The sequence below is a fragment of the Rattus norvegicus genome, chromosome 19 (assembly GCF_036323735.1).
Source record: "Rattus norvegicus strain BN/NHsdMcwi chromosome 19, GRCr8, whole genome shotgun sequence".
Taxonomy (NCBI): domain Eukaryota; kingdom Metazoa; phylum Chordata; class Mammalia; order Rodentia; family Muridae; genus Rattus; species Rattus norvegicus.
The window spans coordinates 26,650,457-26,673,866 of NC_086037.1; the positions used below are offsets into that span (position 1 = coordinate 26,650,457).

The window sequence follows — 23,410 nt, forward strand, 5'->3', positions numbered from 1 at the left end:
GGTCGTTTTCTTGGAGCAATGCATACCTCTTGCTCATGGATCCACCTGTCACATAAAGGAGGCGATCTGTCAGCTCATTTCTCTCCTTGGTAGTTAGCTCCAGTTCTCTATTCAGCCTCTCCTCTTCCTCATTGGCCTGCACCTTGTTTTGGACATTTTCAGGGGATGACGTCTGTCTGCAGGCCTCTGTAAGTAGAAGAATACAAGTGAACCCGCATGGGGCGAATGCATAGAGCATACACAGACCACAGTGTCGCCCAAACAGGAGAACATGCTTGGAAGCCAGTGTCACTGCAAGTAGTTTGGTCTATGTGTAAGAGGCATCCTAAGTGGATCACAGTTCCCCCACTACTATATACAGACCAAGAGATGTGAGCAGCCAGGTGTTCCCTATGCCCAACCACACAGGCTTACAAGTACCAGAAAGATGCCTTCTCCAGGATTATTATCAGGTACGCAGGCTACAACCTGGTTTCAGAAGTCAGATCATCAATTCAGCATCCACAATGACTTGATTGATCAGGGATACTCAGATATCCTACACTGTTACTCTAGTCCAATGACTTTGCATTAAAAAGTCATATAGGGGGAGGACATGGTCAACAGACTTATTAATTCCCCCTACAGAAATGACAAATGCCCCAGAAGTGCCAATAGGTTACAAGCTCTTTCTGTACCTGCTCCGTATAGTTGGCTACTGTAGAAAAATATCTGCCACACAGAACCTCTAATATATGAAGGTAAGATTGTCCCCGTCAGCCAGAGTTAGTCAAAGGAGTTCTAAGAATATAAGGTCATGGCCAGGAGCACAGTTCTCTCCCTCTTACTACTGTCAGATAGTCACTGAATTTAAAGAAGCAATGAAAGTGAAGTACATTGATGCCCTGTTTAATTCAGAAAAGTTATACCCTCCATGACTACTTATGGTGTTATTATATCAATTTAACATACCGAATGCACTGTAAAAGTAAAGACTAGAAGTTCACCCAATAATAGCATAGGCACTGCCATATCCTCCATGTGGTTATGGAGAAACTAATGATGTGAAAACCTTGACTTTCAGGAATTGTGATAATCATGGAATTCAATATCTGTGGAGATGTTCCAGTGGTTGTGGCCCATTACTAAAAAGGCCAGCGGAAGACCCCCACACACACCCCTGACAGGAAGCTCAACATACACTGCCCAGAACTTACTCCACATTCCCCATGTCCTCTGTCCATCATTACCTTTAGGTTTCGTTTGCTTCACTCTAGACTCTTCTCTATCAACATCAACTCTCCCAAAGCGCCTGAGAAGACGGGCAAACATGTCTGTGGATATATCCTTTGGACACTAAGAGAAAAAGTAGGGAATTGGTTGTCACAACGGTACTGGTGACATCACAGGGATTCCAAGGTCTCTCTAGGAGACAATAGAATGTCCACGAAGGGACGGCTGATGTCATGGAGAACAGACTTTGCCTCCCTGCTAATGTTCTCCCTGTACTGAGCAAAAGCTGATGGACCCTTTTCAGGGGACTTCCTTGTGGCATAGCCACTGAGCACCACATGCTTCCAAAGCCAAATTTGGCTCTAGGCTTGATTGGAAAAACCTAAGTCATTGCTATGTATCTAAATGAGTGCTTCCTCCCCAATCCCTGCACAGAAATGTTTCATCCTACCTCAAATTCTCCTCAGTCAGCAATATTACCCATTAAAGATTACTGAGAAATCACACCAGTTCCTATAAGTAGCCAAAGAGTTCTCCTGTCTCATCATGTGCAGGTGCATGAAATCACATGCAGAAATAGCCTGTAGGGTAGGTTGCGATGTGGGTGTGTGTTATAGGTACAACCTGAAGCTTTGTGCTTAACATTTGACAGTTGCCACCAGATTCCTTAGGAGAAAGAATTGCATTCATTATGGTCCTGGCAACAATGTGGTGATCTGTTAGCAGAGGAAACTGAAATTTTGGATTCACCAGTGAATGCACCCTCAGGCTGAGTGTGGGGCTCTCCTCTTTGCACTTAAGTTACCAAAGCAGGATTGCTTACAGGCTTCTCTAAGCTATAATGTGTGATTTCATCTGAAAAATAAAATAGTCAGCAGATGTGTGTGTGTGTGTGTGGGGGGTGCAGCCAAAGGAGTAGGACAAGCTTAGAGACATAACTCAGTGGACAGAATAAGAAACAAGCATCTTCACTTCTGTTTCATGGATCACCCCACAAAACACAAAAGCATCTATCGTACTAAAAAAAAAACCAAATTATTTTATTGAATGCATACACTAAAGTATTAGTAGCAAAGCTCAAATTTTGGGGGCAGATCCATGACTTGAACTATCTTCCAGACAACATATAAAGCAATAAATAAATAAATAAGAAAAATACAGAAAAAATACAAAAACACAAAAAGCACGAGCCTCTCATGTGAAGTTACAGAAGAGTGATCCAGTGGTCACTTCTGACCAGGCCATTTTAGCTGTGACGGTGCATAGTGACCCTTAATTTGATGGGTCCTACATAAAGCTTTGTGCAATATTGTCATTTTAACAAACCTCATCCAGAATATACATAACGACACAGGATATGATCACAATGTCCTTGCTGTGTATCAAGTTATTTTTCTGTGTCCTTGATTGTCAGGCATATTACAGCAAAATCTGAGATGGCTGGTAGACTTGGAAGAAAGTGGATATGAAAGATCCCCATTTATATATCAGCACAGCCATTTCTTAAGAATGAGAATCTTTTAAGCTGGCCTTCGCTTAGACCCTTGACATTAGACAATAGAGCAGAAAGTACAGAAAGCACATTCCCACCCACTCTCTAGGAAGCTGCCTGACCATAAGAACAGAGGGTATAGAACATATTTACTGCAGGGCAATTACAAGACAGGAAACATCTCTGGGAAGCTGACTGACCACTATAGAAGTGAGATATCCTTGGTACTGAATGCAGCTGTGCTATAGGCTGACATCGCTATAGCCTTGTCCTGGGAACTCCAGAAGAGAAACACCTGCCAAGACAGATATCCTTGGTCCTTGTCCTGGGAACCCCAGGATAAGAAAACATATATCAAGTCAGACGTCCTTCATACTGAAATAGCTGCATTGATGTTGTTACGGCCTTATCCCAGGAATTCCAGGACGAGAAACATCTGCCTAGATATCCTTGGCACCGAAATAGCTGAGCTAATGAAACTGTGTAATCTTAACTGACTATTTAAGCTGTACATTTCTGTTGTTTGAGCCTCCTCACATCCCTCCTGCGTGAGGACTGTGTCAAGCCCCAGTGCATTGGTATCCCAAAGTAAACCTCTTGTTTTTACATCAAGACTGAGTCCTGTGTGTTCATGGGGTGGTGATTGTCCTCAGGACTGGAGCGAGAGTCTCCTCTCTCTGAGGGTCTTTCAGATAAAGCTATAGTTGTGGGTTACACACCTCAATTCTCATTGGCTAATGCTGTCCTCACATTCCTTGGAGGCCCCTTTGTAAGACTACCTGTTGGAAAGTGGAAGCAGCTTTATTTGAGCTCAAAGTGAACCTGACGAGCGACGTAGAGAACAAGATGGGGTAATTGAGACCCTGTCTAAAACCAGCACAGAAACCCACCCTTCAATCAAAGCATCATCTACCAATTCTTGAATTTTTACCATTCTCTGCCAACCAGTCTTTCATTCAGGAAAGGTAGAAAAGAACTGGAAATGATCTTTGTATTCTAAGGACCTTGATCTGTCTTTCCTTAGGTCAACGTTAAGAACAAATGAAATGGGTATCACCATCTGAATAACTTACTATTACCTACTCAGCATTTCTAGCCTAATACTGTGCCTATGGCAATCTCAAGCTTCCCCGAGTGTTGCTGCCCCAGCAAGAAGAATGAAGAACTGAGGTCAAACCCCAGTGAACCTTTCAAGGGGTTAGAAGAAAGCCATCAGAGATACTGAACTTCTTTGTCCTTAGATTAAATCAAGATGATACAACATGAATAGATTGTGCTATTCAACCTTACATCTTCCACACAACCCCACCTATCTGAGTTCATTGCTTGGCAGAATTCATGCCCCACCATCCTAGATATTTCTTGATTCATTGCTGCCAAGGGCCAGGTTTCCTGAGTTTTGTTTTTTATAGAATTGGGTGTAGTCAATCATAGTTGCCCTCTGTAAGAAATGACAAATATCTATAATAACTGACCACACTGTACTTGTGTATACAAGTACAGTAGTGGAAAATTCAGCATAACTGAGGAGTGGGAAATCACCACTGTGTCCTGGCCTTTCTCTGCCCATATCACAGCTCACAGGCAGCTGGAGCAAACCTTGAGTTCCTCTGTAGAAACAGAGTGAGGATGAATGGACACTGAGCAGGCAGAGCAACACAGCTGATGCAACTCAGTTCCAGCAACAAACACATTATTTGTTTCCCATCTTAACAGCTTGTTTTGAGGACTTGTCCCCACACCTAGCTTAAACACAGCAATTTTCATACATGCCAGCCTGCTATTTCATATTGTTGCTGTAATACGCCTCCACATCATAGATTTCAAAAAAGAAAGATAATAAACCTGACAGTGAGAAGGGTGATGCTTGTCAACATCTAGTGCGTTGGCGGCCCAGGTACGGTCACAAATAACCAGGACACAGGGGATGCAGAGCAAAGGCAGATGCAACTGCATGCAGCTGCAAGCTTATTAACCCTTATATAGGCATGAATATGCATTACCTCACTTTCCCTTTTGGCAAGATATAATAAGATCGTTATTCCCATGATACCAGGAACAACCGAGGCAAGACTAGGCAAAGAAGTAAGACTAAGCAAAGGCTTCTTCTTAAAATATCTGTATAGCAAATCACCCCTCTTCCTAGTATCACAATATCCTTGTCATAAGCCAGAGAGCATGAGAGCCGCTTCCACAAAATAGGACACAGTGCAACAGAGTGTAAGGTAAAGTGAGAAAAACATTTCCTTCTCAAGGGCAGCGTTCCAGCCCCTGCTTGCATCTCTCAGCCGTCTTTCCTTGATCCTGTCTGGGAAGTGTATCTCAATGACTCCACAATTTCTTTCTTTGTTCTTTTGTTTTAAAAGTAACACTGTCTATAACACAGCTAAATGTCCTCGAAGGGGTTTAATCATGCAAAAAGAAAGCAATATAATATATAATATAGGCAACCTTTAATGAGTGTATCTATTTTCTTAGGTGTATTTTTCAGATATCTTCCCAGATCTGGATTTAACTTTGGTAATTGTTATCTGTCTAGAAAATCAACAATATCAAATAAATATTTCTGTTTTCTGGCGTAAAGTCCTCGGGAGTAAGAACTAATGATTTTGGAATTTGCTCCGTGTCTGTTGTTATGTCCCTCATTTCATTTCTGATTTTTAATTCATGTATTGTCTCTCTTGTGCATTGTTAGTTTGAGGAAGGGGTTGTCTCTCTTGTGGATCATCTCAAAAAAAAAAAAAAAAGAGGAAGAAAAGACAGCTCTTGCTTTCCTTGACTTTGTATTTTTCTCTTTGTTTCTAAAGGCTTGATTTCAACCCTGAGTTTATTGCCCTTCATCAGATCCTACCAGACTCTCTATGGGATGAGGCTTTGCCTCACTTGGTAACAGCAGCATGGAATAAATGAAGCTTCTGCTGATCTCTGTTGTGGTGTTGCACATCACAATCTCACCGAAAACCATGCATAGCCTGGTTTTAGGCTCTATAAAAGTGGCCCACTATTTCAGTGTTCCCTGCAAGGTGCCATGGAACGGTAGTAACATAATTCTGCAGGCACATCGACAGGTTTCTCCACGGTCTTCTGGGTCATTTGATAATAATTTATAGTGAGTTCATGGATGAACACACATACACACACACACACACACAAACACACACTTTACTGACATGGTGCATATTCTTTGCACACCAAAAATAAAGTGAGCGTTACTGAAAATGCACCAATAATGGAATCGAAGGAGGGAGCTGTGGGGAAGGTGGGGCTTAGAGTTACTTAAAAGACCCGATGCAGATTCTCCTTCTATTGGAGGAGAAACTTGATAGACAATGTGGTTCTTTATTTTCTTTCTCTAGAGCATACAGGACTAGGGTGGCAGCTAGGGCTTTGAGCATGTTTGGCAAGTACTGTAGCACTGAATTAAATCCTAGGGCTGGAACCCTATTAATCATCGACAACAATTACAGGGCAGGCTGGATGACGACACTCAGCTGACATTGTGGACATCTCAAGACAGTCACTGGACAATGGCTGACACACTTGTCTGAAGACTGGAAATGTTTCTCGATCTTGGAGAGGAAAGAAGGACCCTCCAACTACACTGTCCTCTAAGGAAGTTTATTCAGGTGAGGGATGACAGGGACTGTTTTGTCTCACGTCACACATGTCAGTAGAAAATATCCTAGGTATTGGATGCCGCTGTTAGCATTTACAGAACAAAGGACATAGTGTTGGGAAGATTAATAAATTATGAGTAGGATTAGAAAACCCCAAGCCTCTTCCAGGTTCTAGGAGAGCAAAAAAAAAATACCATGAAATACAGCATTAATGTGATAGTTTGGTTAAATCTAGTTACTACTTTCTATTGTGATACCTATTGTCAGTGTCTGCGCCGACAGTGTGTGAATATCGGGTGTAGGTTTGTGGGGTTGAAAGAAAACACGTACACGGGTCACCCCTTTTTAGCGAGTGCCACCAAGGCTTTACTGAGATCTCCTTATATACCAGAGGCAAAAGCTGTGGAAAAACAACAAGGCAGGTGAAAATCCCCAACCAGGAAAATAGGACAAGTCTGTGTGGTGAAAGTTCCAGCCCAATCAGGGGCATAAATAGCTTCTTAAAAACAAGAAGCAGGAAAGCTCAGTGGGGAGGAAGGGTGCCATGGAAAATCCCAGCCCCAAATCAGGGGCTAAGAGCAGCTGTCAAAGGTGTAAACAATTTCTTGCTATAGCAGGCTGAAAGGCTCAGCGAGGGAGGAGGGAAACACCAAGGTAGGGCCCAACAGGAGCCTTCACTGGTGGCTCTAATGTTTCACTTTCCTCTGCCAACTGGCCTCCACACTGTTTCTAGCACCATAATGATTTCAAGTCTTCCTTATAAGGAATTTTGTGGCAACCGTTGAATGCTAAGCACAAGGCTTCATGAGTGTTCCCCTAACACACACCCATGTTGCAACCTTCCATGCAGGCTATTTCTTGATGTGATTTCAAGCACCTGTACATAATAAGACAGGAGAACATTTTGACTGCATATTCAAACTGGTATTATTTCTCAGGAATTTTTAATGGCTAATATTGGTGAAGGAGGATAATTTGAGTTAGGATGAGACATTTTTGGGCAGGATTTGGAAGGAAACATTCATTTAGATGCATAGGAATTACTAAGGTTTTTATAATCAACCCTTGAGGAAAATTTGGCTTTGGAAGCAGGAGGTGCTCAGTGGCTCTGCCCCGGGAAAGTCTCCTGGAAAGGACACCTCTGCTTATGCTCAGTACAGGGAGAACATTAGCAGGGAGGCAAAGTCTGCTCCCCATGACATCAGCCGTCCCTTCTTGGACATTCTATTGTCTCCTAGAGAGTTCTGGCATCCTCTGCTATGTCACCAATGTTGTAGTGACAACCAGTGCCCTAGTTTCTCTCAGTCCGAGTCTGGCAGATACACCCTAAGACATGTTTTCCAGTCTTAGAAGTGTTTTGGGAGGAGGGATGTCGATTGTGGAGAGACTAGGGTGAAGGAGTCTGACCTTTCGTCTCAAAGAAATGATGGACAAAGAATGTGGTTCTGGGGAATGTGGAGTAAGTCCTGGGCAGTGTCTTTTGAGCTTTCTGTGGAGGCGGGGGGAGGGATGGTGGGGGTCCTGCAAGCTTAAGCTGACCTTTCTAGCAATTGGCCACAACAACTGGAGCATCTGCAAAGGAATTGAATTTCCATGAATATCACAATTCCTGAAAGTCATGGATTTCAGAACATTAATTTTCCCATCCCCAAAGAAAGGATATGGTAAGGCCAATGCTACTATTCTGTGAACTTCTGGCCTTTACTTTCAAAGTTGATTTGTGGCTTGTTTTTTGTTTGTTTATTTATTTATTTAGTGGGTAATATTATTTATTGCCAAAGTCAAACATCTGGGTTACATCCTGGGACCCACATGACAGTAGGAGAGAAATGGCTCCTGAAAGTTGTTTGGTCATGTGGTGCAACACACACACACACACACACACACACACACACACACACACTCACACACTCACACACACTCACACACACACACACTCATACTCATACTCACACTCATACACACAGACACAAACACACACACACACACACACACACACACTCTCTCACTCATACACACACAAACTTTAAAGCAAAAGTAATTTTTCTTAGAGCCTGATATAATTGGTTCTAATACAAAGACAGCCTGAGTGTAGTTACTATATAATTAAATAGTACTCATGCTCTCAGGCAAAGAGTTTAAAGTTTATAGGTACCTAATAAACTAGCATTGGGACATAGAAAGAACACTTAAATGTTCAGCAGAAATACAAAGAATAGCTAATTTCATTTGTTAAAAGTGAAAGCTTATACAATTCTGAAGGTTTTTATACTGGTTTTGTTATACATGTAATTATGAAAAGGAAACATACATACTTGATCAATGAAATGCGGAAGATTGATTTAATGAACAGAAAAATGGATGGTACTTCAAAATTTCCATGATTACATATTATCTATTTAATTCCCTCCACAACAGCAAGACACGGACATTATTATTTATGCGACATTACAGATACATAAACCGAGAAAATATTGTTTGGCCTGATTTTCTGAGCTTCCTTAAAGATATAGTTAATTGACAGAGCTGTGGTTTAAAATTAGGGTCCATATTCTTCCGTTTTAAACGTGTGACACTTTTCTTTTTTTTCTCCATCTTTATTAAATGGGTATTTCTTATTTACTTTTCAATTGTTATTACCTTTCCAGGTTTCCAGGCAAACATCCCCCTAACCCCTCCCCCTCCCCTTCTCTATTGGTGTCCCCTCCCCATCCTCCTCCCATTACCACCCTCCCCCCAACAAGCCCCTTCACTGTGGGTTCACTCTTGGCAGGACCCAGGGCTTCCCTTTTATTTCTAGTGGGTGCTGCTCTCCCTGCTCCATGTTAAGTGGATGGGGGGAAGGCCCGGGCCTGAGGTCAGTTGGAACTGGGGTAGAAAGGCATAGGGCCTCCTAGGTGAGAATGCCAAACCACCACTGCTGCTGCAGCCACCATGGAGAAGCCCTTGTTCCTGCTGCAGGGAGGAGAGTCTGGTGCCCACAAGATGGCTGAAGGGGAGCTGAGAGTGGACAGCTTCATCACCCGCCTGCTGGAGGTATGAGGATATCACCGGGAAAAATTGTGCAGATGACTGAAGCAGAAGTCCGAGGGCTGTGTATCATGTCTCGTGAAATCTTTCTTAGCCAGCCAACAGCTGTGAACACAGGTTTCTTTTGGAGAGCAGGCCTGTGCAGGCCCAGAACCTAGGTGGGACAGTTCAAGCTACCCTTTTTCCATGGCCAATCTCAGATCATATTCAGAAAGTATTTCTTGGGCTAAAGAGATGGCTTAGTGGTTAAGAGCACTGACAGCTCTTCCAGAGGTCCTGAGTTCAAATCCCAGCAACCACATGGTGGCTCACAAACATCTGTAATGAGATATGATGCCCTCTTCTGGTGTGTCTGAAGACAGTCACGGTGTACTTGTATATAATAAATAAATAAATAAATCTTAAAAAAAAGAGTATTTCTTCCAGGTGATGGATTTCCAATTTATGGAATTGAACTAACTAACTGATGGTGGAAGTGACACAGAGAGTTAAAGTACAGAAGGAATAATCCAGAATGTCCACTAACAGTTGCTGTCTCACCAGGACTTTTAAAAGTTCAGCTGCTAGAGAAGCAATGTAGTCTTTGGTTATTCTCAAGCTTAGGTCTTCTAGTCATTATAAGCTGACCATGACACAAAAAGAGTCATCTATATCAAAATAGAGAATAGTAACTAGATTCACACCACACTATCACATTACTACTGTATTTGAGGTTCTCAGTTAATATCTAAGAACCTGGAAGAGGCCTGGGTCTTGCTACACATACTTATAATTTATGTCCCCATTGTCAGCTGAGATTCTTCATGCAGCCTGGGGTCAAGGAGGTCATCCCACAAAGCACAAAACACCCATCTCAGATAAACAGGTATGGTTTATTGAATCCAAAACATCCATGAATTTCAGGACACAATTAAATGTTGAAACCTAAGGAAAATAGATAGAGAAGAGAATTAAGATTTCTAGTTCATAGATCCAGTAAACACCTTCAACAAATCATAGCAGCAAACTTCCATAAGGTAAAGAAAGAAAAGGCCATAAAGGTACAACAACCCTACAGAACATCAAACTAATTGTACCAGAAAAATGCCTCCATTCACATAATAATTAAAACGCTAAATGCACAGATCAAAAAAGCACATTAAAAGGGGTAAGGTATAAATATCTAGTAACAAATAAATTCAGACGTCTCTGAATTACACCAGACTTCTCAACAGAGATTCTAAAATCAGAAAATATTGGGCAGATGTAATGCAGACACAGGCTCCTATAGCCAGCATAATCCTCAATCACCATAAAAGGATGAACCAGGATATTTCATGACAAAACCAAATTTAAACAATTCTTTTCTGTAAGAAAGCACAACAGAGGCTAATAGGAGGAAAACTCCAAGACAATGAACTAAACTATACCCAAGAAAGACCAAGAAATTAATCTTCTCTCAATAATTTAAAAAAAGAGAAGCACACAAACATAATTTCACCTATAACCAGAAAAAGAAGAGAATGCAGCAATCATTGGCTTTAATATCTGACCAGATCCTCTTTCCCTAATCCCCAAGCTTCCAGAGACCAAACTGCCAGCCAAAGTGTATGCAAGGATGCTCTATGGTTCAAGGTGAGGCCTGTAGCCCCACCAAAGGCAGATCCTAGAGGTGTGAGGTGGGGATGGATATGTGTGGGTGCAGGAGCACTGTCACATAGGCAAAGCTGAGAAGAAAAGGGATGTAAGGTTTGATGAGGGGAGTGTGGAAAGTAGGACAATATTGGAAATGTAAATAAATAAAATAACCGATTAATAAAAAATAGCCAAAAACAAAATAACAAGTAAAAAGGTAAATAAAAATTAAACCAAACCAACCAAACAAACAAACAAAAACCCCTGTAGTGTATTGGCCTAATGCTGCTTGTATTTTAATGCTAATTTGTAGAACTCAAGACTGGTTAACCCCAAAAATCTGACCCTGCTCCCAGTTAACTGTGATTATAAAGGAGCCAATAGCCAACAGCTGCACAGCAGAGAGATGGGGGATGTAAGCTTTGAGGGCTTTGCTAGAGAGGATCATGAGGAGGGAAGAAGGAGGAAGAAGCTGCCAGAGAATAAAGGAAGAACATGTGTGATGGAGAGGAGAGAGGAAGAGGACAGCAGCCATGGTTAAGGGAGAGGAGAGTCTGGTCCTGAGGGCTGTCCAAGGGGAACAAAGAGCAGCCAAGATGCTACACAGTCAGTAAGAGCAGCTCTCAGGCGAGCAGAGATCAGCAGAGACCCCAGACCAACAAGCTACGCAAGCATAACTCCATCCAAACTCCCTCTCAATATCCCATGTCCTCCATGGGCCTGGCCTCAGCCTGTGTCCTGCGTCAGCACATGTGTCTGTCTCAGCGGACATCACTCTGCCCATCAGCCGGAGCCCAAGGAAACAGTGAGAAACTACACAGCCCACCCGAAGGGTTTTTGCTGTGGTTCTATGAAGTCCCAACAAATGCAGCTCAACTACAGAATGCAAGGCAGACCAATGCATGTGTGTCCTTAGTGCAGAACCCTTCATCACGTGTCCTTTCACATGCGTGCTTTAGCAGAACATCCTTTTACCTGTGTCTGCCTCAGTGAAACATTCCTTCACAGATCTGCCTTAGCCATTCACCTGTGTCCACTTCAGGGAACCACTCCTTCAGGTGCCAATTTCTCAAGATTAGCAAACCGCATACAGAACATTCAGAACAAAACAAGATGTGTGGTCAGCATGTCCTTGAGCCAAGTCCCTTCTCCTCCTCAGTGACAGCAGGCATGTTACAGCAACAATATGAAATGGCTGGCAGGCATGGAACAAAATGGCAAAGGTATTCTGGGGGATGTCAGAGCGTACCAGCCAGCAGCTCAACTGAATTTTTAAGTTTTGATGTTACAAGTGAATATACTTGACCTTCAAACGCTGAGAGAGCACATTATAATATGAACTATATAAACTAGGCCAAGACCACCTCTAGGGCAAAGGCCCTCAGCCTGGGGGTCGTGACCCACACAGGGTCTCCTATCGGATAGTTTACACTACAATAAAGATTCATTACAGTAGCAAATTTACAGTTGTGAAGTAGCGACAAAATAATTTTGTATTTGTAGTTGGGATCCCCACAGCATGAGGAACTGTTCTAAAGGGTTGAGGCCATAGGAAGGTTGAGAAACACTGCTCTAGGAAATTATGTTTTCTTTCTCTTTCATATTTTTCAGACAGAATCTCAAACTGTAGCTGAGATTGGCTTGGCTTGGAACACGTGTGTAGTTCATGCTGGCATCAGACTTATGGCAATTCTCCTGCTTCAGCCTCCTACTCAGGAGCCTACCAGGGTGAGATCACAACCACGGGTAATGTGATTGGTGTTCTTGGTTGTCAACTTGAGTGTACCTGGAATTAACTAATGCCAAATGGCTTGACGCCCTGTGAGGGGGATCTCTCTCTCTCTCTCTCTCTCTCTCTCTCTCTCTCTCTCTCTCCTTCCTTCTTTCTGTTTTCCTCTCTTCAACCCCCTCCTCTTGGTCCTCCTCCTCTTCTTTGTTTTTTTTGAGACAGGGTTTCCCTGTGTAGCTCTGGCTGTCCTGGAATTCATTTTGTAGACCAGGCTGGCCTTGAACTCAGAGATCCAACTGCCTCTACCTCCTGGGTGCTGAGGCTAAAGGCATGAGCACCATTGGATTTTTTTTCTTAATTAAATTATTTGAAGCAAGAAGACCTACTTCTAATCCAAATATTTGAGATGAGGAGATAAATCTTTAATTCAGATCTTTTGAGATGGAAAGGCCCACATCTAATCTGGGCCACACCTTCTTTTTTTTTTATTTTTTTCATCTTTATTAATTTGAGTAGTTCTTATTTACATTTCGATTGTTATTCCCCTTCCCGATTTCCGGGCCAACAGACCCCAACCCCTCCCCCTCTCCTTCTGTATGGGTGTTCCCCTCCCCATCCTCCCACCATTACCGCCCTCCCCCGCAACAATCACATTCACTAGGGGTTCAGTCTTGGCAGGACCAAGGGCTTCCACTTTCACTGGTGATCTTACTAGGCTATTCATTGCTACGTATGCAGTTGGAGTCCACCGTCAGTCCATGTATAGTCTTTGGGTAGTGGCTTAGTCCCTGGAAGCTCTGGTTGGTTGGAATTGTTGTTCATATGGGGTCTTAACCCCCTTCAAACTCTTCCAGTCCTTTCTCTGATTACTTCAACGGAGGCCCCGTTCTCAGTTCAGTGGTTTAATGATGGCATTCGGCTACGTATTTGCCGTATTCTGGCTGTGTCTCTCAGGAGAGATCTACATCCACTTCCTGTCGGCTTGCACTTCTTTGCTTCAATCATCTTATCTAATATCTGTATAGGTATGTGCCACATGTGGGGCAGGCTGTGAATGGGTGTTCCTTCTGCCTCTGTTCTAAACTTTGCCTCCCTATTCCCTGCCAAGGGTATTCTTGTTCCCCTTTTAAAGAAGGAGTGAAGCATTCGCATTTTGGTCATCCTTCTTGATTTTCATGTGTTCTGTGCATCTAGGGCAATTCGAGCGTTTGGGCTAATATCCACTTATCAATGAGTGCATACCATGTGTGTTTTTCTGGGATTGGGTTACCTCACTCAGGATGATATTTTCCAGTTCCATCCATTTGCCTATGAATTTCATAAAGTCATTGGTTTTGATAACTAATATTCCATTGTGTAGAAGTACCACATTTTCTGTGTCCATTCCTCTTTTGAAGGGCATCTGGGTTCTTTCCAGCTTCTGGCTATTATAAATAAGGCTGCTATGAACATAGTGGAGCATGTGTCTTTGTTATATGTTGGGGCATCTTTTGGGTATATGCCCAAGAGACGTATAGCTGGGTCCTCAGGCAGTTCAATGTCCAATTTTCTGAGGAATCTCTAGACTGATTTCCAGAATGGTTGTACCAGTCTGCAATCCCACCAACAATGGAGGAGTGTTCCTCTTTCTCTATATCCTCGCCAGCATTTGCTGTCACCTGAGTTTTTGATCTTAGCCATTCTCACTGGTGTGAGGTGAAATCTAAGGGTTGTTTTGATTTGCATTTCCCTTATGACTAAAGATGTTGAACGTTTCTTTAGGTGTTTTTCAGCCATTCGGCATTCCTCAGCTGTGAATTCTTTGTTTAGCTCTGAACCCCATTTTTTTAATCGGGTTATTATTCTCCCTGCGGTCTAACTTCTTGAGTTCTGTGTATATTTTGGATATAAGCCCTCTATCTGTTGTAGGATTGGTAAAGATCTTTACCCAATCTGTTGGTTGTTGTTTGGACCACACCTTCTGCTGGCAGCTTACATCAAGGACATGGAAGAAGGAAGTTTGCTTTATTAATTTGCCTACTTCTTCAGGATTCCTGCATGTACTGAAGAGCAGCTGAAATATCCAGCCTTATGGACAAATCCGTTGGGGTTCAGGAGTTGCCCCATAAACCACACAAACTCTGACCTTACTTAGAGAGGGATGGTTTTTTGAATGCCCACCCTAAGACTGATCATCAGAGACGTAGCTGAGAATTTGTCAGGCTAGGACCCTGGACATTTTTCTATGTCAGTTTATGAAGACTAAACTGTGAGGTCATAGGCAGATGCTGGAAGGGCTGTCTAGTTGTCAGCACTGACTCAAGCCATTTTAGACAACAAAGGTTCATACTGACTTTTTATCTGTTTAAAGATTTATTTATTTACATATAAGTATACTGTAGCTGTCTTCAGACACACCAGAAGAGGACATCAGGTCTCATTACAGATGGTTGTGAGCCACCATGTGGTTGCTGGGATTTGAACTCAGGACCTCTGGAAGAGCAGTCAGTGTTCTTAACCATGGAGCCATCTCTGCAGGCCTCATATTGACCTTTAATTTTATTGGTCCTACATGAAGCTTATACTTATGTAATTTAAGATTAAGAAACCTCACAACATAAACAACTTCCTCCCAGTGGTTTGGGAACGGGTGGGTGGGGGAGCACCCTCGAGGGTGCTGGGGAAAGGGGTGGAATGCAGGGTTTTTGGAGGGGAAACTGGAAAGGGGGTTAACATTTGAAACATAAATAAACAAAATAACCAATAAGAAAAACATACACAAGTTATGTGATCATGCCTGACCCTGCTGTGAGTTAAATTATTTTCAGACAACAATGATAGGCGACATATTACAGCAAGAATATGAACTATCTGGCAGGCATGGAACAAAATGGCTACAGCTATGCTTTGGGAATTGGCTTCAACAGGGGTAACTACTGTGTTTTAGACCTTCCATTCCTTGTTGAATTAGCTGTACCACAGCCTATAAGCCATTCTAATAAATTTTCTTTCTCTATATACAGAGTCATTCTAGGAGGGATGATTGGTTATGTATTATTAAATGTAATGCTGATCATGAAACCCCACCACTTCCAAAGCAATATGCAAGTGTAAGTAAGTTACTGAACAATTGAACAGAAATTAAAATTTACTGCATTTATTGCGTGTGTCAGCAGGCATAGGGAACACCTGGCTGCTTACATCTCTTGGTCACTATAGAGTAGTGGGAGAACTGAGACCCACTGAGGAGGTCTCTCTCTCTCTCTCTCACTCTCTTTTTTTTTTTTTGGTTCTTTTTTTTTTCTGGAGCTGGGGACCGAACCCAGGGCCTTGCCCAGGGCCTTGCACTTCCTAGGCAAGTGCTAAATCCCCAACCCCCTGAGGAGGTCTCTTAAGCAAAGACCAAACTCCTTGCAGTTACACTGGGTTCCAGGCTTGTTCTCCTGTTTAGGCCTCACTGTGGTCTATGTACACTCAATGCATTCTCCCCATGCAGGTTCACATGGACTGAACTCAGAAAGCTGGGGTTAGGAGAAAGATGTCTGGTTAAATAGTCCACCGGGTTCACATTGTGTCAATGTGATTTAATCTAAGGACAAAGAAGTGGAGTTTCTCTGATGGCTTTCTTCTAAACCCTTGAAAGGATCACTGGGGTTTGACCTCAGTACTTCATACTTCTTGCTGGGTCAGCAACACTCAGGGAAGCTTGAGATTGCCATAGGCACAGTATTAGGCTAGATATACTGAGTAGATGATACTAAGTTGTTCAGATGGTCATACCCATTTGCATGGGTTCTTGATGTGCACCTAAGGAAAGAGAGATTAATGTCCTGAGAATAGGAAGATCATTTCCAGTTCTTTTCTATCATTCCAGATTGAAAGACTGGTAGGGAGAGAATGGTAAATAATCAAGAATTCACAGATGATGCTTTGAATGCAGGGTGGGTTTCTGTGCTGGTTTTAGACAGGGTCTCAAGTATCACATGTTGCCCTCTACATGGCTGGCTAGGTTCACTTTGAGCTCAGATGAACCTCCTTCCACTTTCCAATAAATAGGCTTACAAGAGTGGCCTCCAAGGACTGTGAGGACAGCATTAGCCTTTGACAGTTGAGGTGTGCAACCCACAACTATAGTTTTAGCAACCTTTTTTCATGTCTACCAGCTATTTCAGATTGTTGCTGTTCTATGCCTGACAATCAAGGACGCAGAAAAATAACCAGATAGAGAGCAAGGACATGGTGATCACATCCTTGCCTCTTCTGTACGTTCTGGATGAGGTTTGTTAAAATTCCAATATTGAAAAAAGCTTTATATAGGGCCCATCACATTAAGGGTCACTGTGCACTGTTCTATCTAAAATGGTCTAATCAGAACTGACTAACATATAACACTTCCTGCAGTCCTCATATGAGAAGCTTGAGCTTTTTGCTTTGACTTTTTCTTTTCTCTTTCCTTCTTATTTTTTGCTATATAAGTTGAGAGAAAGATAGTTAGGGCCATGAATTTGCCCCCAAAATTTGAACTACGGATGTGATCAATCAGTGTTAATGTGTAAATTCTATACAGTATTCATTTTTTATTATGATAGATGCTTTTGTGTTTGGTGTGGTGGCTATTTCCCAGTGTACAGGTGCTGGGACCTTACTCTATCCACTTAATGATGTTTATAGCTTCATTTTAGACGTTTATGTGCACCCCCTATATCTCTTGACTATTTTATTTTTCTGACAGAAGCTCTTGGTATATCTTACTCAGGCTTGTGAGCAGTGCTCCTTTGGCGACATTGGTGCAGAGAGGAGAACCCCACAAGCAGAATGAGGTTCCCTTCACTGGTGGCTCCAATTTGCACTTTCCTCTGCCAACTGGTCTCCACACTTTGCCTAGCACTTTAAAGACATCAACTCTTTCTCCTAAGGAATTTCTTGGCAATTGTCGATTGCTAAGCACATGACTTCATGAGTGTTCCCCTAACACACACCCATGTTGTAACCTACCATGCAGACTATTTCTTGATGTGATATAAAGCACCTGTACAGAATGAGACAGGAGAACTTTTGACTGCATATTCAAGCTGGTGTGAAATCTCAGGAAGTTTTAATGGCTAACATTGGTGAATGAGGACAGTTTGAGTTAGGATGAGACATTTTTGGGCAAGATATGAAAAGAAACATTCATTTAGATGCATAGGAATTACTAAGGTTTTTTATAATCAAGCCTTGAGGAAAATTTGGCTTTGGAAGCAGGAGATGCTCAGTGGCTCTCCCCAGGAAAGTCTCCTGGAAAGGGCACATCTGCTTATGCTCAGTACAGGGAGATTATTATCAGGGAGGCAAAGTCTGCTCCCCGTGACATCAGCTGTCCCTTCTATGACACTCTATTGTCTCCTAGAGAGTTCTGGCATCCTCTGTGATGTCACCAGTGTTGGAGTGACAACCAGTGCCCTAGTTTCTCTCAGACTGAGTCTGGTGGTTACACCCTAAGACATGTTTTCCTGTCTTCACAACCGTTTTGGGAGGGGGAACGTTGATTGTGGAGAGACTAGAGTGAAGGAGTCTAGCCTTTCGTCTCAAATTAATGATGGACAAAGACAGCACTTCTGGGGAATGTTGAGTAAGTTCTGGGCAGTATATTTTGAGCTTCCTGTCAGGGGGGCTGCAGGCTTAAGATGACCTTTCTAGCAATGGGCCACAGCAACTGGAGCATCTGAAAAGGAATTGAATTTCCATGAATATCACAATTCCTGAAAGTCAAGGATTTCAGAACTTTAGATTCTCTATCCCCACTGGGAGGATATGGTTAGGCAAATGCTATTACACTGTGAACTTCTGGCCTTTACTTTTCAGTTCATTTGGTATGTTACATTGATATAAAAACACAATCAGGAGTCATGGAGGGTCCACTTTTTCTGAGTTTAGACAGGGCAGCAATGTACTTCACTATCATTGCTTCTTTAAATACAGTGGATATCTGACAGTAGGAACAGGGGGAGAATTGTGCTCCAGGCAATAACCTTATGTTCTTAGACCTTCTCTGATTTCTTCTAATTGCAGGGTCAACGTTAGCTTTCTATATTAGAGATGTGTGTTACAAACATGTTTCTACAATACCAAAACTATTTGGAACGTGTAGACCAAGATTCAGCCTGTAACCTATGGGTACTTCTGGGGCATTGGGTATTTCAAATAGGGGAATTGATAAGTCTGTTGACCATGTCCTCCCTGGAAATGCATTTTAATCCAAAGTTGTTGGCCTAGAGTATCAGGGTAGGACATCTGAGTGTCTCCAATCACTCAAGTCTTGGATGGTGAATTTATCATCTGAGTTCTGAAACCACAGGGGTGAGGAAACCAAGCTGTACCCTGTTCAGCTGATAATAATCCTGGAGTAGCCATCTCCGTCGTCCATGTAAGCACGTGATATCCGGCATAGGGAACACCTGGCTGCTTACATCTCTTGGTCTCTATAGAGTAGTGGGAGAACTGAGATCCACTGAGGAGGCCTCTTAAGCATAGACCAATCGCCTAGCCGTGACACTGGGTTCCAGGCTTGTTCTCCTGTTTAGGCCTCACTGTGGTCTATGAACACTCTATGCATCGGGCCAAGAAGGAAAAGGAGAGGCTGATTGAAGAGCTGCAGCTCATTACCGAGGAGAGAAATGACCTGAGAGATCACCTGAGGTTTCTGACAGAGAGATCCATGAAGAACGGGGATGAATCGCTCCAAATTCTCTTGTTTCATTCCTGGGACTGCAAGGTCACCTTCATCTTATCCTATTAAGGTTTTGGGTTCTAGAAAGCTGTGCCTCCCTAACCACCCTGTGCTAAACCTCACATCCCATATAGAGGAGATTCAGAACCTGACCCTGAGGATTGAGATGGAAATTGGACTCATCTGCTTCCATTTATTGAAAAGCAGATCTTGTGGTCTGAATGAAGAATTCAGGGATAAAGTCAGGGAGAGTGAGTTCCCAGTGTGCATTTGCAAAGCCCTTGACAGCTGGTGGCTTTGCAAGATTGTAATTGCAGTGAGTTTATGGTGAGTCTCTATACTTGCTAGGCAGGGGACTGAGTGCTGGAAGATCCAGGCAGCAGCCTGAGGGGCCTGGTCCCAAACTGTTCATCTCAATGCTTGACTAGAAGGTCTCAGGCTCAGGCCTGTTTGTTATTGTCTGTGTGTCTTGCCCTCTGAGACAGCAATGGTGCATGCATTTCTCCTGGTTCTCACAGTGCTCTCTGTTTCCATATTTGTCTTTCTCTGACTCTGTTTACATTTCACTTTTTTGTGGGTGTGTCTTAGTCTGTGAGTCTGTGTGTGCATACATCCAAATGCATATGGACAACTTTTAAATGTTTATATTTCCCTCCACATTGGAATCTAGGGGTCTATGTCTTGGCCTGAGTATTTACTTGTAACACCTTCATGGTGATGTGAATGCCTTGTTCTGGGAGCCCCACTGTCAACAACACAGTTCTTTGTCTATGTGACCACGTTTGTATGTTTATTTTTATTCTTTGTGTAGATTATAATTTTGTGTTGATATAAGGTCTTTTATCAAAACAGGAGAAAAGAAATCACAGGTTTCTGGCTGTGTTGGGGTGGGGAGCATGGAGAGGTGTGGCCTAGGCTCTTGATAGCTCAACTGGCTTGACTGCAGATTTCCTCTTGATTGAACAAAGGGAGCCAGGGAACCCTCCATCTGGATGCTGAGATTCTGGTGTCCTGGACGCAGAAAAACACGTTTCTGAAGCTGAAGAAGATCTAATATGTAGAATTCAGAAGGTGTCCTTCCAGGACTGGGGTAGTACAGGACCCACCCTGAGTTCATATATTCCTAAATGGTGATGTTCATTGGAATCTATCATTTGGGGCCAGGCCACACTTCAGGCCAAATCCATATTATGAAGACCTGGAGAGAATGGAGGAGGCGGTCATGTCAATTCTGCACAACTTAGAGATGGAGAACACTGAGATCCATGAGAACAACCATAAGCTGAAGAAGGAGATTACCTTCTCTAGGTAAGTCCTGGTCAGAAAGGCTATCACCTGTGGAATGGCCATTTCTGATTTCTTTGTTCTGGATTGGACAGTCTTCAGCTATGATTCTATCTCTTGTGCTGTTTATACATCGGTGTGCCAGGGTCATTAGGACTCAGTTTTCAGTTCCACAAAAGACTGTTACTCATCCCAGGATTGTCTAGGCATCTTCAGAAGGCTCTAGATAGAACAGCATTGATTGAAGTCAGCAGAAGGTTATTAGGCTGACCTGGACCTCTGGGGTCACACCAGGTTTTACAACACTCAGTGTGTGGACCACATGGTTAGCATGACCTTCTCTTGGTTCTACTGACCTCCTTTGAGGGTGTTGGCCCACTGCTAATTTATGTTGCCCCCATGCATTGGGCTTTCATGGATAGATGTAGATCCGTGTTCTTTTTGAGAGATGTGGACACTAATTGTGCTCAGGCCAAACAAACAATTTATTCTTCCCCGAATTAACTCTTTGTGGTTTGTGGAGCAGCCTTATATGTATCAAGATGTATTTTATTATGTCTTCATGGGTATCTGGGAACTGGTAGAGTTAGTGGGACTTGGGAGTAGGAATGGGAGAAAGGGGCAGCATGATCTTACTATGCAGACTGTATTTCCAGAAACCTGCTCAGCCAGCTCCTGATGGAGAACACATGCAGGAAGAAGTTGGTCCCACTGAAGCAGGGGAGCAGGGAGGGACATCTTGAGTGTGCACTGAACCAGAAATATTTGGTTGACTTCAACAAGAAAGATAAAGACCCAGCATCATCTAGTAGGGACGAGCAGCTGTGTTAGCTTAACAATATCTGATAAAATTTGCCAATTTCATACATCTGTGCTTTCTCCTACCACCTTTCTAATTTACACTCCCAACCAGCCAACCCCCTCATGCAATGGAATTGTTCATTGCTCGGCCTATGCACAAGTATTTTGGGAAGTTAAACACTTTGCAGAAACTGAATTATTTTGCAAGTATATTTTGCTGCTCTTTTTGAAGGTGCAGTCTAGAAATGGTGACAGATGAATAACATACCTCATTATTGCATATCCATGTGATAGATTGGATCCTATGTAGAGTTTTGAACAAGTTCGTGGTTCTTTGACAAATGACACTCTGTGGTCATGTGACTTCTTGTGTAGGAAGCACCTTTCCGGGATAAGAACCAAGTGCAAATGTCAAATTAGTACTTGTCATTGGCTTTAACCTTGGTGACATATGGACATCTCCTTTCTTCCTGCAACCCAATGAGGTCTCTACCCATTGCCCTGTTCTTGGTTTGCACTGGTATAAGTCTGGGTCCCAGATTGGCAGCCCACATTATTTTGAGGCTCTCTGGAGATTTTGCCTTGCCTGCAGAGTTAGCAACAATGATATCAGTTAAAAGGTCCATGTCGACTGTCCAATAGAACTGAGGTGGTAGAAGGCAGCATTCTGACAGCTGGCTTGCATTTCCCCACAAAATCAGTATCTTAAAAACTGCGTTCCTCTCCCAGGTCTCAGAAAGTGCAAGAGAGCTGGAATTGGACACACCCCAGTAAGAGAGCTTCCTGAAGAATAAGTTGCTTTCTCAGGAGTCCCTGATGTCTAACATCCTGAATGGTAACAACATTTTTTGGATGAGTATTCTTCATCAGAGTTAATTTGAAATTTCTTAGAGACCGTAAATTTATATAACACCAAGCCAGCCTGACTGATTGAGATCTTACTCACTTTCTTCTTCAGAAAACACCACTTGAGTGACACCTTGGGAGACCGCCTTTCATTACGTGTGCTAGAGGAGACACAGCAATACATCTGTGCTTCTACATGTTCGTTAAAAATATGCAGTTTAGAAATATTTTTGTTATGATTTTAATTGAAGTTTTTTTGTTGTTTCCTATTTATATGTTCTTGTTACTATTTTTCACTTTCAAATATTTTTAAATATTTTTATTCATTTTAATCCTGTTTTGTTATAAAAATGTATTCGTTATGAATAAAAATTGAATTCTATCTCTTGACTCTTAAGACCATCATTCTTACTCAAGGGTTCTGTCCGCTCCTGTGGACTTAGAACTTACAGATAGAGATGTATCTCTGCATGTTCCATGGAGCCTGGGCTAATAAGTGAATTCAAAGTCACCAAGGGGTACCCAGTGTGACAGTGTCTCTTGTGTGGATAATGTGGCTGTTTCTCCGACACATACTTTGTGATGTAATCACTGACATGCTTTACCCAATTGTTAGGGTCCATGTGGTTCTTCTGAGAGAGCAGCAGATGCTCTACCCTGTGAGTCATCACCACAGCTCCTGCAGGTGGCTTCTGTTATTCCACAGGAGGTGCTGTATTAGTTGGACAGGATCACCTCCAATTAAATAGAGAGATCTCAGGAGATGTGTGTTCACAGGTAACTTACTGAGCCGTGCGTGCTCAACGTGTTAGGTTGCCAGGCATCCCTACAGGGCTCTGGTGTTCCCACTGCTCATTGTGGGTCAGCATCATCATCCAGCATCACTTAGTGTCCATATTAGAGCAGATCTTTCACCTATTATCAGTGATGACCACATGTATTATGCACATCTGACAAAATACAGAATAGAAACTAGCTTCCTGTAGGCCAGATTGGCATAATGAGTTTTTTGATTGTTAGCAAGAAAATTATCTTAATCTAAGCAGTTTAGGGAGGAACCTCAAGAGCATCCATAATGAATGTAGCCTGCAGCTGTG

General features: G+C 42.6%; 1 protein-coding gene and 1 long non-coding RNA gene across 2 annotated transcripts in view; one reads left to right on the forward strand and one right to left on the reverse strand.

Annotated features, from left to right (window-relative positions):
- Window positions 1-23,410, reverse strand: part of LOC134483569 (disks large homolog 5-like) — an 82,791-nt gene that overhangs the window by 38,731 nt on the left and 20,650 nt on the right. The gene's annotated exons all lie outside the window — the stretch shown is intronic.
- On the forward strand, window positions 18,042-22,689 carry LOC134483557 (uncharacterized). The gene is made up of 3 exons (XR_010060372.1): window positions 18,042-18,284; window positions 19,237-22,302; window positions 22,426-22,689. It is a non-coding gene; the product is annotated as an uncharacterized LOC134483557 (long non-coding RNA).